We start from the raw sequence: 14,320 nt of genomic DNA on the forward strand, positions 1-14,320 counted from the left end.
GAGCAGGCAGGCAATCTGGGGCAGCGGGAGAGTCGGGGCTGCAAGAGGCGTTCAGGGCAGCAGGAGATCAGGGTCAACAGGGCAGAGAGCAGGGCTTCAAAAGCGCGGGAGAGTCGGAAAGATGTTTTCGACTGGTCCCCAGCAGTCGTTTCTTGCGTTGATTGGCCAGCATAAAATTTCTTTGGTGAATCGTGTCCCTGTCTACTTTGAATGCGTTTCCTCTCATTTGCATGCACGGATTGGAAGTGGATCACAGGAGAAGTAAGTGAACCAGGCCGGAGGGAAATTTGCTCGTAAAGGGGTCGCAAACCGATCGGTACACAATTGGTTTGCTTTGTGAATCTAGCCCTATCTTTCTTAGAATGAGGTATTTAAGATTGTTGAATGTAATTAGCATAATAATATGAGGCTTAAAACGCACTTAATTGGACATTAATACTTTTAAATATTAAACTGGGCCTGTATATATGTATTGAAGACAAGTTCCAATAGCCATTTACCCGGGCAAATGCCTATTTATCCAGATACAAGGCTCTTTGAAAACTGCCCACTCTTCCTGCAGATAAAAATACATGCTGATGGTTCTTTGAGTTGGTGCTGCTGACTGTCATGACTGCAGCTGCTTTTTTTGTCACCCCCTAGAATCTGCTGCCCCAGGTGATCACCTAGTATGCACAATATTTACGCTGATCCTGGCCCCTCATCTTAATACCCAAGGAGGTTTACATAACAGGAGGCAGCGTCATTGTCATGTGACAATGCTGAAGCCATCTCCTCACGCTGCCACTATCTTGATACACTCAAGACATATTCTCTGATTGATACACTCTCCTGTCAATTAAACCTCTTTGGATTCTAATAGGCTGTATAGGGTGAATCAATATGGTGACAAGCTCTACCTACTGGCTTCGCATGGGGTAATGGACCAAGCCTGCTCCCGCCATCTCCTGATAGTTAAAATTCCTTGTTCAAACTTCACTAAAACCTCCTGGAATACATAATAAACACTGCAGATGCTATTTTTGGCAGTTTCCATGCTTCCTCTAACACACACAACTGTGATGTATCAGACAAGACAGCCAATCTAAAGACCTTTCTCTTTAAGGATGCCTATGACAAGTAGATATCAGACCTTAGGCAGATGGAAGAACATCTCCCCCCTCCTCATGTACTGACCATTTATGTTCTCCTTTCCTGTCGTAGATTGTACTTCTCCCCTTATCATTATGTCTCTATCGGCCTCTTTTACAAAGCCGCACTAGCGGCTGCCCTGCGCTAACGGCCCCGAAGCCCATAGAGATTTAAAAGGCTTCGGGGCTGTTGCCACCGGCAGCCGCTAGCATGGCTGCCGGCTGTCATTAATGTCTTTTGGTTTTAATGTTATCCCCTTTGTTTTTAATAGCTATTATATTGTACACCGCTTACTCAGACAGGTTTTTAAGCGGTATATTAAATTTTAAATAAAACTTGAAACTGTTTAAAACACGACTAATAAAAACTAAAAGCTTTCTAAATAGTAGTAACCTGTGTCTGATTTTTTATCCCCAGTTACTACAAATTTTTGGGAGTGGGAAAGGAGTGACCAGGCTGGGAGGAGCATTGTTAATTATAGCCCATCATTATTACAGTATATGCTCAAGCATTTTGTTTTTACTGTTCAGCAACCATGAACAACTCCTCAGCATGCAGTGCTTAATTGATTTATAAATCATTTTACCGTCCCCCGTATACAGAACAGGGCAAGGAGCAGCTCAGTGACAGAAACCTGACCCAGGCAGGAAACTGATGAAAAACAATGGTGTTGGGGAGATGAAACCCTAAACTCAGTAAACCCTCAGGCTGGCCACTTCTACTGTACTGAAAAGATGACCACAAAGTGGAAAAGTGTAAGGAAAGCATGCTCTCTCCCCTCCATCCACCAGCCCCAGTCCCTCTACTCCACGCCCCTCCCATATTCACAACAGAATCATTAGTGAGAAAGTTAAGGTTGCCCAAACTTTCAATCAGCTTCCATGAGTATGCTGCATTTTTGGAAGAATGCAATATAACTTTGCCATAACCCACTTTTTTCCTCGTTTCAGCAGTGCAAGGAGAGAGTTCTTCAGACACCCTAGAGAACACAGCTAACGAGAATCTATCTATGAACTGAAACTTTGCCTATTTATAAGCAGAAGCGGTAAAGCCTCCTGGCAGCTCTGCTATTCATAGGCCTACTGCACAGTTGGCTATTAATGCTAGTCCATTATTCTTGTCTAGTTCATTAACCACAGGAAATTGGGCTTAAACCTAATGCTATATTTTACACCCCTGGATGAAAATGCTAAAGAGAACCATGTTTAAAAAAAAACAAATTACACATGGGACATAAAGACACTGGAGCTCATGTATTGTAACATTTGAATATAAGAATGTAAGAATAGCTTTACTGGGTCAGACCAATGGCCCATCAAACCCAGTGGCTAGAGAATTCGTTAATTCATGGCACTGAAACCAAACTCACTGTTCCTCACCTAGTAAGGGTATGAGTTTTTTGCATTTGATATACAGTACTCCCCCGATATTCACAGGGGTTCCATTCCAGGAACCCCCGCGAATGTTGAAAAACCGCGAATACAGTTTTTAGCGGGGGAGGCAGGAGAGGGCAGCCGGAGAGCCGGTGAGTGAAGGAAATCACTCGCGGTATGCTCCGACCGCTTCTTCCCGCACTAAAGTCGGGCCTCACCAATCAGGAGCTGTGTGTCAAAGCAGTGGTACAACCAAAGTGATTTCCTAACAGGTTACTAGTCTTAGTTCAAAAATTAAAAACCCAGGGGCTGATATTCAGCCAGTGACATTCAGCATTTGCACCGCCATCTCCAAGCTCAAGCAGTGAATTTCCAAATTTATGGAGCCAATGAAACCATAGCCAGTTACATGCAATATTCAGCACTTAACTGGTTATGGCGAACTGCCTAAAGAAAGGACTGATTTTTATGCAGTCCTATTCATGCAGTTACCATGGCTGAATATTCGGCACATCAGTCAAGTGCTGACTCTGCCCTCAAAATAGCCGGTTATGAGTTGGGTGCTAACTGTACATTTTCAGTGCTGCTAACTGGTTAAAGGGGTTAGAGCTGTTACCTCAGCACCCTGAGGTTCTGAGTTCAATCTCAGCCTGCTCCCTGTGTCTCTAGGCCAGTGGTTCCCAACCCTGTTCTGGAGGACTAACAGCCAGTCAGGTTTTCGGGATAGCCCTAATGAATATGCAAGAGAGAGATTTGCATGTAATGGAGGTGACAGGCATGCAAATCTGCTCCATGCATATTCATTAGGGTTATCTTAAAAATCTGACTGGCTGGTGGTCCTCCAGGATAGGGTTGGGAACTACTGCTCTAGGCAAGTCATTTAACCCTCAACTGCCCCAGGTACCACAGTTACATTGTGATCCTGCCTGGACAGATAGGGAAAATACCCAAGAGTACTTGATTACTATTCAATGTATTGTGGACCACTTTGGGTGAATCTCTTCATGAAAAGGCAGTTAATAAATCCCAATTAATAAATAAAATGCTGCTGAATATGACCAGTTAACCCCAAACAATTTAACTGGCCAGGAGCCATTTCTAGCTGGTTAAATTGCTTTGAATATCAACCCCTTGCTCTTATTCTTTGTGGAAGCAGGATGTATTTAAAATACAGCAAATATATTTACATACTGAGGCACAGTCTCTATAGCAAAGGCAAAATATGTATTGGCAGAGATGTTAATTGTCAGATATACGAGTAATAAACTGACAAACTAAAAAGAGTAACAAATCACCAAGGCTGGATTGGATTTATTTACCCTAGAATTTTAAAAGAACTAAAAAATGGCACCACAGACTTATTACTAACAACTTGTATCCTACTGTATCATTAAAAACAGCTACAGTACCTGAAGACCGAAGGGTGACTACTATAGCATCAGTACTTTATAGAACAGTAAGCCTGATGTTGTCACCAACAAAATAGAAACTATTCTGAAAATCAAAATTACTAGCCTTATGTTTATGTTTTTTGAGATTTGATATACCGCCTTATGAACAGATATAGCTTAATGCATAGGCATCAGAACGGGGAAGGCCACAGGGGCCATGGCATCCCCAAAATCGATGGCTTGATGGGGCCATCTGGGGCTCAGGGGGTGGGTGCAGGGTTTGGAGCTACTTTGGGATGAAACATATGCGGGTCCTGGTCAATATTTAGCTGAGATTAGTGTAAGTATCTTATGAGGGTCCCAGTTGAATATCGAGTGAGATCTGCATAAGTTTTGGTAGCTGCTAGCAGTCTAGTCAGGCCTAGATATTCAATGCTTGTGCTGGCACCTAGACCAGCAATGAATATCCAAGGTTAATATAGCTGGAAACAGCAGTTTGAAAAGGTACTGACCACTGTTGGATGGATATTGACTGGATAGTATTTAGACACATTTGCCCTGAGATTTTACATATCCCTATCTTTTTTTTATATAATTCTTTATTAATTTTCAAGGCAAGTACAAAAGTGCATTAGAATTTACATACAAGAATCTTCAGAAAGAGCACTTACATGCGATCAATGACAATACAAAATATATTTCCCCCCCCCCACTTCCACTATATCCAATCAAAAAATAGTGCAAAATATATTTCCCCCTCCCCCCTCCCTAGATGGGTGTGCAAATCAAATAGAAAATAAAGGCAAAATACAGCTATTCAGAGTTAACAAAATTTGTTAATGGACCCTACGTTGTTTTAAATAATTTATTATGACCCAATATATCTGAATTCATTTTTTCATATCTATAACATAAACATAGTTTCCCACCAAAAGGAAAAATTAAGCCTGTCCCAGTTTTTCCAATTCTTGGTAATCATTTGCATGGCAATTCCTGTCATAATGATAAGGAGTCTGCTTTTATATCTCTCTAATGGAGGTTTAGGTGTCAACAATGTCCCACAGATTACCACATCATAGGACAATGGAATCAATGTTTCCAGTATCATATTAATTTGTCCCCATATTGAGTATCAAGGGAAAATAGAACAACAAATGATCCAGTGTCACTACTTCAAGATGACAATGCCAGCATCTGTTAGACTTTGAACCATCCAACAAAATTCTATGTTTCGACATTGTTTCAGATCATTGATTGAATCATATCTACGTCATTCTCTTCTTGGTTGGCTGAGAACTTTTCAGCAACCTCTCGTACAGAGCCATCTTTGACACCCTATTGTGTAACACGCAAATGAACTAGAGATGTGACATTTTACAATGTAGCTCAGCTTGTTGCACTTATTATGCTTTTAGCTTGCTTTTCCATGTCCCATGACAGTTTTTCTTGGGCTGCAACTCCTGGCCAAAATGACTGTTTTGCGTTATACGGAGTATGGCACTCTAAAGGTGACCTCCATTCTGCTGCCTGTAAGTCTTGAACCAACAGAGATCCAGACAAAAAGTTTTGCATGGTTTTATTTGAGACCCTGAGGAACATCAACATAAAATTTTGTTCAATTTGGAGGAGGTCAAGCATAGATTCCTGGTCCACATGCTATGGAATAACCCATATCTATAACCATCCTGATTGCCGCTTATGCCTGCAGGAACTGGGTTATGAAATTTAAAACAGATGAAGCCCTAGCACTATTTTTTACTTAAATTTCCCTGAAAGTGTTGTGTTGTTTTTTTAGTCAATAGATTTTCTTTAGTATCATACAGACATAGTAGAAGAACTCATCCTTTGTTTAATTTTCCATCTGTCCAGGATTGCAGGAGTAAGAAATTTCTAAGTCATACTTTGGCATCTCAGGCAGCTCTTCATGACAACGAATTCCGAATATTGTTGCTTACCACCTATTCATATGGCCATTTTAGAAAACAATTGAAGACCTAACTTTTTTCTAAATATTTGACTGTTTAATGAATCATCTTATTTCATGTAACATGTTTACTTTTATAACTTTTTGTAAACCACATTGAACTTCTGGTTATGCGGTCAATAAGCACAATGTTATGTTATGTTGTTATGTTATGTAGATTTTGCCTTTTTGATCTGGCAAGCTACAGAAGTTTGTGGAATCATGGAGAACATGTAGAGGAGCTTGATAACCCATCTTGTCTAACTGACAATTGTGTTTGTTCCCTAATTCCCTTTATTATGGGTTGACTTCCTTAAAAGATGAGATGAGCTCTTCACTATGGTCTCTGGGTATTTTTCTCGGCTCCCAATCTCTTTTTCTTTTGATGATTTCTGAAATTGGGTTTGTTATTTCTTGTAGCTTTTATTCTTAATTTCAATTATTTTTCCCCCCTCTTGAATGGTTGTATTGAAGAATGTAAGTTGAAAATGTTTTTTAAATGTCAGAAATGGATGTAGTGAAGACAGGACAGAAAAGTGACAAATAGAAGACCCTGTAAGAAGAATGCAGAAACCAGAAAATAGGACAAACTTAATTAGGAAAAAAAATGTCCTGATTTTATAACAGGGTGCCTACATTATGAAGGCAACATTGGTGTCTATGTTTCTTTATAATATAGGTACCCAGAATGAGCGCCAACATGTAAATGCAGACTTGGTGAGCATTTATGTGCTGGGTATGTAGCAAAGACCAGGTATCCTGTTAATATGTAGTTTCTATGTCTGGATCTGTTGTAACCTGGGTTATTTAATACTCCCAAAGGTATATTGTTCTAGGACCCACTGCAGTGTTTAGGGTGCTACCTTTTCCTAGGTAGTGTCCTTGGTGTTTGAGTTCAGAAAGTTACTGCTATTATACTATGATTGATTTACTCTGTAAGCAGGGCTGGATTAAAAAATAGGCCCAGTAGGCACATGCCTAGGGCCCAAAATGGTCAGGGGGACCCGATGAAGGAGGGTATCAACGCAAAATTTTTTTTTCAAACGGCGACGGGCCCCCCCCATCAACGGACTGATCGGCAATGCGGCCCCCCCATCAACAGAAAGTAAAATCAGCAAGCAACGCGGATAAGATCGGCAACGGCAACTGAAATTTTGCAAGCGATGCTGCTTGCCCAAAGCTTCCATCTGACACGCCCATGCGTTAACAGGAAGCTGCGTCAGAGGGGAAGCTTTAGGCTGAACACCACTTGCAAAATTACAGTTGCTGTTGCCTTTCTTACCCGCTTTGCTTGCTTATCTTACTTTCCGTTTATCGGGGGGGGGGTCCATTGCCGATCGATGCTGGGGGGGCTTTCGCCATTTGAGAAAAAAAAAAATCGGAGTGAAAGGTGAGTAGTGAGATGGACCTGGGGGGGAGGGAGAGAGAGAAGGGAGGGAGAGAGAGAAGGGGGCAGGGCAGATGATGGAAGTTGGAATAAGGGAGACAGAAGGGAGCAGAGCAGATGATGGAAGTGGGGAGAACTTGCGCCCAGCCCTCACCTCCTCACCACTGCTGCTGCTTTCCCACATGCTGGAGGGGGGGGGAACAAGATAGAGTTAGTGAGATAGTGGAGGGGTGAAGGAAAGGGATGGCAAGCTGTGAGTAGACACAATGAAAAGAGAGAAATTGAGGGCTGAATAGTAAGAAAGAATTTAATTTAGACAGAGGCAGAAAATAGAGAAGGAAGACCAGAGAAGAAAAGGAAAGGGAAGAGAGAAGAGAGAGATGCCAGAGAACGGGGAAGGAGGCAGAGATATCAGATCTGAGTGGAGGAAATGAGAAGAGAGAGATGCTAAAAGCCACAGGGGGGAGGGCAGGAGAGATGGAAGGAGAGAGATGCCAGACCATGAGGGGAACAGAGGGAAGATGATTAAGTTTGCAGACGACACAAAGCTATGCCGGGCAATCAGATCGCAGGAGGATAGCGAGGAACTCCAGAGCGACTTGTATCAGTTAGAGAAATGGGCAGAGCAATGGCAGATGAAGTTCAACGTGGAGAAATGCAAAGTAATGCATTTAGGTAGTAAGAATAAGGAACACGAGTATAGAATGTCATGCGCAACTCTGGGTAAGAGCGAACAAGAAAAGGACCTGGGTGTACTGATAGATAGGACCCTGAAGCCGTCGGCACAATGCGCGGCAGCGGCAAAGAAAGCAAACAGAATGTTAGGCATGATAAAGAAAGGAATCACGAGTAGATCGGAGAAAGTCATAATGCCGCTTTATAGAGCAATGGTCAGACCACACTTGGAATACTGTGTCCAACATTGGTCTCCCAACCTAAAGAAGGATATAAAACTGTTGGAGAGGGTGCAGAGATGAGCAACGAAGTTAATAAGAGGTATGGTGAACTTGGAATATGAGGAACGACTCAAGAAACTGGGACTGTTCTCCCTTGAGAAGAGGAGGCTGCGAGGGGACATGATCGAGACGTTCAAAATGCTGAAAGACATCGATAAAATAGAGCAGGAAAATAAATTATTTACATTGTCCAACGTGACACGGACAAGAGGACATGGTTTGAAGCTAAGGGGGGACAAGTCCAGGACAAATGTCAGGAAGTTCTGTTTTACGCAGCGAGTGGTAGACGCCTGGAATGCTCTCCCAAAGGAGGTTATTAAGGAATCCACTGTGCTGGGATTCAAAGGCAAATTAGATGCACATCTCCTTACGAGAGGCATAGAGGGATATGGGTGACTAAAACTACATCAGGTGTATACCTGACTGGGCCTCCGCGTGTGCGGATCGCCGGACTCGATGGACCATGGGTCTGATCCGGAGATGGCAGTTCTTATGTTCTTATGAATGCCAAACCAGGGGGGGGGAGGAGGAGAGATGGCAGAGGTAGATAGACAATTTATGGAAGGGGCAGAGTGTGGATGGAAGGAAGAGAATGACAAGAAGATGAGGAAAACAGAAACCACATGACAAAGGTAGAAAAAAAAATTATTTTTTTGCTTTAGGATAAAGTAGTATTGTAGCTGTGTTGATAAATGTTTACAAATAGAAAATGGAAATACAGTGATCATTTTATTGGACTAATTTTAATATATTTTTGACTAACTTTCAGAGACCAAATGCTCCTTCCTCAGGTCAGGACAGGATACTCTTAACAGCAGTATACTTTACTGACCTAAAGAAAGAGGTTTTGACCTCTGAAAGCTAATTTAAAAATGTATTAGTCCAATAAAATGGTATTATCTTATTTTCCATTTTTTTTGTTTTATTTTTATTTGTTAATTTGTAAAGTGATTTGTTATTTCTCTGTTTTCAAATTTACATCTATCTTTATATTTTGTTCAGTATTGGAGGATATGCACCACTGTTTATTCACCCCCTAAACTGTACCGTTCCTTCGGTTTGTAGCACAAGCCAGCATGCTGAATGCTCTGCACTGCTCCGATGATCACAGAATTCCTATGATCGTCAGAACAGCGCAGAACATTCAGCCCGCCAGCCAGCGCTAAAAGCCTCTTCTGTGCTTTTGTAAAAAAATGGAGGGTTTAGTTTGTGATTACCGTATTTTCGCGGATATAACGCGCGCGTTATACGCGTTTTTACCTACCGCGCATACCCCTCGCGCGGTATACCCGTGAGCGCGGTATACAAAAGTTTTTGTACATATCATCGTGATTTCTGCGCGCTATACCCGTGTGCGCGTTTTACACGGGTGCGCGTTATATCCGCGAAAATACGGTACTTACTCCATACTGGGTGAGGTTTTCTGTTAGCATTGACCAGCTTTGCTTGGCGAAATGCATCAGGCATGGTTCCTGGGAGCACCTTGAATAAACCTGATTTGAAATGATCTCCCTATTGTCTACTGATCTTCTTTGTTCCACGTTGGATTTTTTTAGTGGACCACTTGCCTTGAGTGGAACGTACCAGAGGAGTTACAAATTTGGTTGTTTATACATACATATGGGTTAAAATTGGATGATATAGAGTGAGGCAGTTGAAAGGAGTTACAAACTTTGTTATTAATATAGACTTATGTTTCGGATAGTATTACTGCTGTACAATGCATTTGAACACTTTTATATACGTATGGAAAGGGTTCAGAGTTAAAGTCCTGGGCAAGTAGATGGGAAGGGAAGGAAGGAGGGATTTGTTCAGAGATGGTTGGGGCTTGCATAGAATTAAAACTGTACACTGGCACTGGTATGGTAATCTTTGTTTTGAATTTTATAATAAAAGAAAAAAAGAAATACAAGTGGAAATAAAGAAGTAAATAAGAAAACAGGTAGATAAATGGGGGGCAGGGGTGGGGTGTGGGTGGAGCACGGGCAGGGCTAGGGGGCCCAGAGTACTTGTGTGCCCTAGGAGCCCTCGAATAATTAATCCTGCCCTGTCTGTAGGTCCTGATTGATTGGAGAATGGATACTGTATGCTGCTGTTCCTGAGATGACATCATAATCAAAACATTTGTATGGTGAGTTTTGTTGGGGAATGCCCTCATTTGTTCTGCAACCATTGCTTCAGGAGGGGAGGTTTTTGTGGATACGCTACCATTTAACATTGTATTGGTGCAGTGTGCAATGTGAGGGGGTCAGCATTGCTTTTTCTAGTGTCCCCTGCTAGATAATTAACTTGCAACAGCTGTCTGCTGTCCTGAGTGAAATGCCCACCCCTCCCCCCTTCCTGCTTTATTACTGGCACTCTGAGTAGGCGTCCCTCCTGCCCTTTTAGGCACCTTGGAAGGAAAGGTGCCATTTTGCCCATTGTCTCACAACAGCTTACTGCGTTGAGTTTCTCCTGCCATGGCATCATCACTTATGAATTAACTGTAGCCCTATAATCAATTCAAGGGGAGTGAAACATACCCTTTAGCAATGGGGAGCAATTGTGTATTCTCAATAAACTAGTATTTGTGCAGACACACGTACAGTATACCAGAGCTCAAAATGGTGCAACTCAGTCGAACTTTGGAAAGGAGTGGTTCTATAAAATAGCGGCTAACATTTACATGACTATTATAAATGTAAATGATTAGAATAATGGCATATATACCAAATAGGTGCCTAAGTGCTATTCTGCAAATATGCATATATCTTATATACTAGTATGTATTTTACAGGTAGGAGTACACATGGGAAGAGTCTTGGCAGAGCATAGCTGGGACTCACACATATGAGTAGGGTTACAAGACGTCCGGATTTCCCCGGATATGCCCTCCTTTTGAGGACATGTCCGGGAGTCCGGACGGCTTTTCAAAACCTGGCACTTTGTCCGGGTTTTAAAAAGCCTCCTCAAATCGCATCACGTATTTATTTAAAAAATTTATATACCGCCTAAGATTAAGCGGTTTCCAAGTATACACTTATCTCCAGCATTTAGGTGCAAATGGTTACACCAGCTCTATGGCTAAGCGAACTTCATATGCGTATATATACCCAGTTATGCTAGTATTCTATAAGGTAAGGTAGGCATGTACTTTCCTCTATACGTATGTGCCACATACATGCCCTCTGGGAACTAAGTATAGGCACACTGTTATAAATTTCCACCCACAGTCAGCAAGTGCAAGCATTGAACATCCCCCCCCCAACTAAGCCCCGCCCCTTCCAGTGGCTGTTACTGAAACTCCACTTTTCCAGTGGCTTTTTCACATAGTTTCAGCTGTTGGGCTAGTTCCATGGTGTGCAAAAGCTGCAGGGACCTTAGAGCTCAAACTAAGCATATTAAACTCAGCAGAAGAGGTGACATGGACCTTCCCTAGAGTGCCTTTGCCTTCCTACTAGCTGGGGAAGAGGGAGAGTTGATGACAAGGAAATTGGAGGGGGGGTTGGAAACAGAGGAGGCAAAGGAAAAGGTGAGAGGGCATAAAAAGGAGACGATGAATGGATAAAGATGTAAGAAGCAAAGGGCTAGATTCACAAAGGGCATGGATCCGATCCGATCCGTGAGGGATCCGATCTGATCTGTGTCCGGGGGGCTGATTCACGAATCGTCCTCATGCAAATGAGGGCGATTGGAATCACACCCCCATCCGACTCAGGGGCTTAAAGGTAGAATAACATTGTTCGCCGATGACACCAAACTCTGCAACATAGTAGGTAAAAGCACTTTGCCCGACAGTACGACGCAAGACCTACTTCTACTGGATCATTGGTCCTCGACTTGGCAGCTTGGCTTCAATGCAAAAAAATGTAAGGTCATGCACCTTAGCAGCAGAAATCCGTGGAGAACTTACACACTAAATGGCGAGACCTTAGCCAAGACTGTAGCGGAACGGGATTTAGGAGTGATAATCAGTGAAGACATGAAAATTGCCAATCAGGTAGAGAAGGCTTCATCTAAGGCTAAACAAATGATGGGTTGCATCCGCAGAAGCTTTGTTAGCCGGAAGCCCGAAGTCATCATGCAGTTGTACAGATCCATGGTGAGACCTCACCTAGAATATTGTGTTCAATTCTGGAGGCCACATTACCAAAAAGATGTGCTGAGAGTTGAGTCGGTTCAAAGAATGGCCACCAGGATGGTCTCGGGGCTTAGGGATCTCCCATATGAGGAAAGGCTGAATAAATTGCAGCTATACTCGCTCGAGGAACATAGAGAGAAAGAAGACATGATTGAGACGTTTAAATATATCACAGGCCATATCGAGGTGGAAGATGATATATTCTTTCTTAAAGGACCAAAGGCCACAAGAGGGCATCCGCTGAAAATCAGAGGAGGGAAATTTCATGGCAACATCAGGAAGTATTTCTTCACCGAAAGGGTGGTTGATCATTGGAACGAACTTCCACTGCAGGTGATTCAGGCAACCAGCGTGCCAGATTTTAAAAGTAAATGGGATACACATGTGGGATCTCTAGAGGGGTAAAGTCGAGGGGGTGGGTGATTAGAATGGGCAGACTTGATGGGCTATGGCCCTTTTCTGCCGTCATTTTTCTATGTTTCTATGTTTCATGCGCAGACCATCTGTAGATAGTCTGCGCATGCTTAAGAGCAGTGTTCTTTTTATTAATTTTTTTTTTTTAACTATTTAAAAAACTTTTTTGCAAGCCCGTGGTTTTAATCCACTTTAAACCCACGGGTTAAAACCACAAGCTTGCACTGCGGGAAGGGCAGGAGAGATTTGGGGTGAGTTGGGGCAGCAGGCAGGAAGATTCGGGGCGAGTTGGGGTGGCAGGCAGGAAGATTTGGAACAAGTTGGGGCAGCAGGAGAGAGCAGGAGATTCAGGGTGAGCAAGAGATTTGGGGCAGGCAGGAGAGAGCAGGAGATTCATTCAGGGCAGGCAGGAGATCGGGGCTTATAGCAGAGAAGCAGAAAGGGCTTAAGCGACTGGTCCTCAGCAGTCGCTTGTTTGTGATTGGCCAGCCCAGTCGGTGTTGCAGGGTTTTGGTTAGTGAATCGCGTCCCTGCCTACTTTGCATGCCATTCCCCTCATTTGCATACACGGATCGGAGGATGGTCGGCAGAGAGGTAAGTGAATCAAGCCAGAGTAAAATCAGGTCGCAAAGGGGGTCGCAAACCAATCGGAACATGATCAGTTTGCTTAGAAAGTGTGAGAGTAGAGGAACAGAGAGGAAAGAGAGAATAAGAGATGGGCAGTATGAGAAAGAGGAAGGAAAAGAGAAATTATATAGACTGAAAGAGAGAAGCTCACCACGACTCTCAAAGGTGGGAAAGAGAGAAACCTGGGCAAAGTACTTTCATTTTTTATTAATTTTAATCCCTGAAAAATAAGTCAAAACTTATTGTCAACTTGTAGGAAGGCTCTATAATTGATATAGCACAGCTTCTTCAATGATTTTAAAAGCTCCACAGTTAATTGAAGTTTTTTAAAAGCATTTCATGAAATAATCTACAGCGGGTTGTTGTAGTATCCAGTTCCTTTTCCTGTCTCCCCCAGCCATTCCAAAAAACATAAGTCCCTAACCTGTCTGGTTACTACAGGATGTGAATGGTCTCAGCTGGAAAGCCTTCTCAGCAGGGGCTCAATGAATACATTCAGTGTTGAGTGAGGCCAGTCAGCCACTTCCCAAGCCAGCCCATCCCCCACACTCCCTTCCAAGTCTCCTTTCTCAGACACAATCCCTGCAAATCAGAACAAGAAATATTCATGTAATAGATTCCAAGTACTAAAGCAGCACTGCACTGCTAGCCTTATAGTGCTGATCTCCAAGCATGGGCCAACCTTGCAGCTCTAATATCATTTTGACCTGAGCAGGCCAACCACTGACAAACCCAAGAGAGCACCAACCGCTTGACTTGTGTGGTCTGAAGAGGGCTAAGATTACAAATCTCTTCTAAAATATTCCCAAAGTGACTCTGAACAGGAATAACAAGAAAGAACAGTCGGTGATCTAACCAAGCTCTCAGGTCAGAAATACACCCTAACTTGGGTTTCAGGTGCGCTGAAGGGCCTGCAGAATAGAAAGAGGACAGGAACGTGGGTGGGAGTGGGAGTAGG

General features: G+C 42.8%; 1 protein-coding gene across 1 annotated transcript in view; it reads right to left on the reverse strand.

The window, feature by feature from the left end:
• Positions 1-14,320, reverse strand: part of KIF26B (kinesin family member 26B) — an 841,003-nt gene that overhangs the window by 628,185 nt on the left and 198,498 nt on the right. The window lies entirely within an intron of this gene.

The sequence above is a fragment of the Geotrypetes seraphini genome, chromosome 3, assembly GCF_902459505.1.
Source record: "Geotrypetes seraphini chromosome 3, aGeoSer1.1, whole genome shotgun sequence".
Taxonomy (NCBI): domain Eukaryota; kingdom Metazoa; phylum Chordata; class Amphibia; order Gymnophiona; family Dermophiidae; genus Geotrypetes; species Geotrypetes seraphini.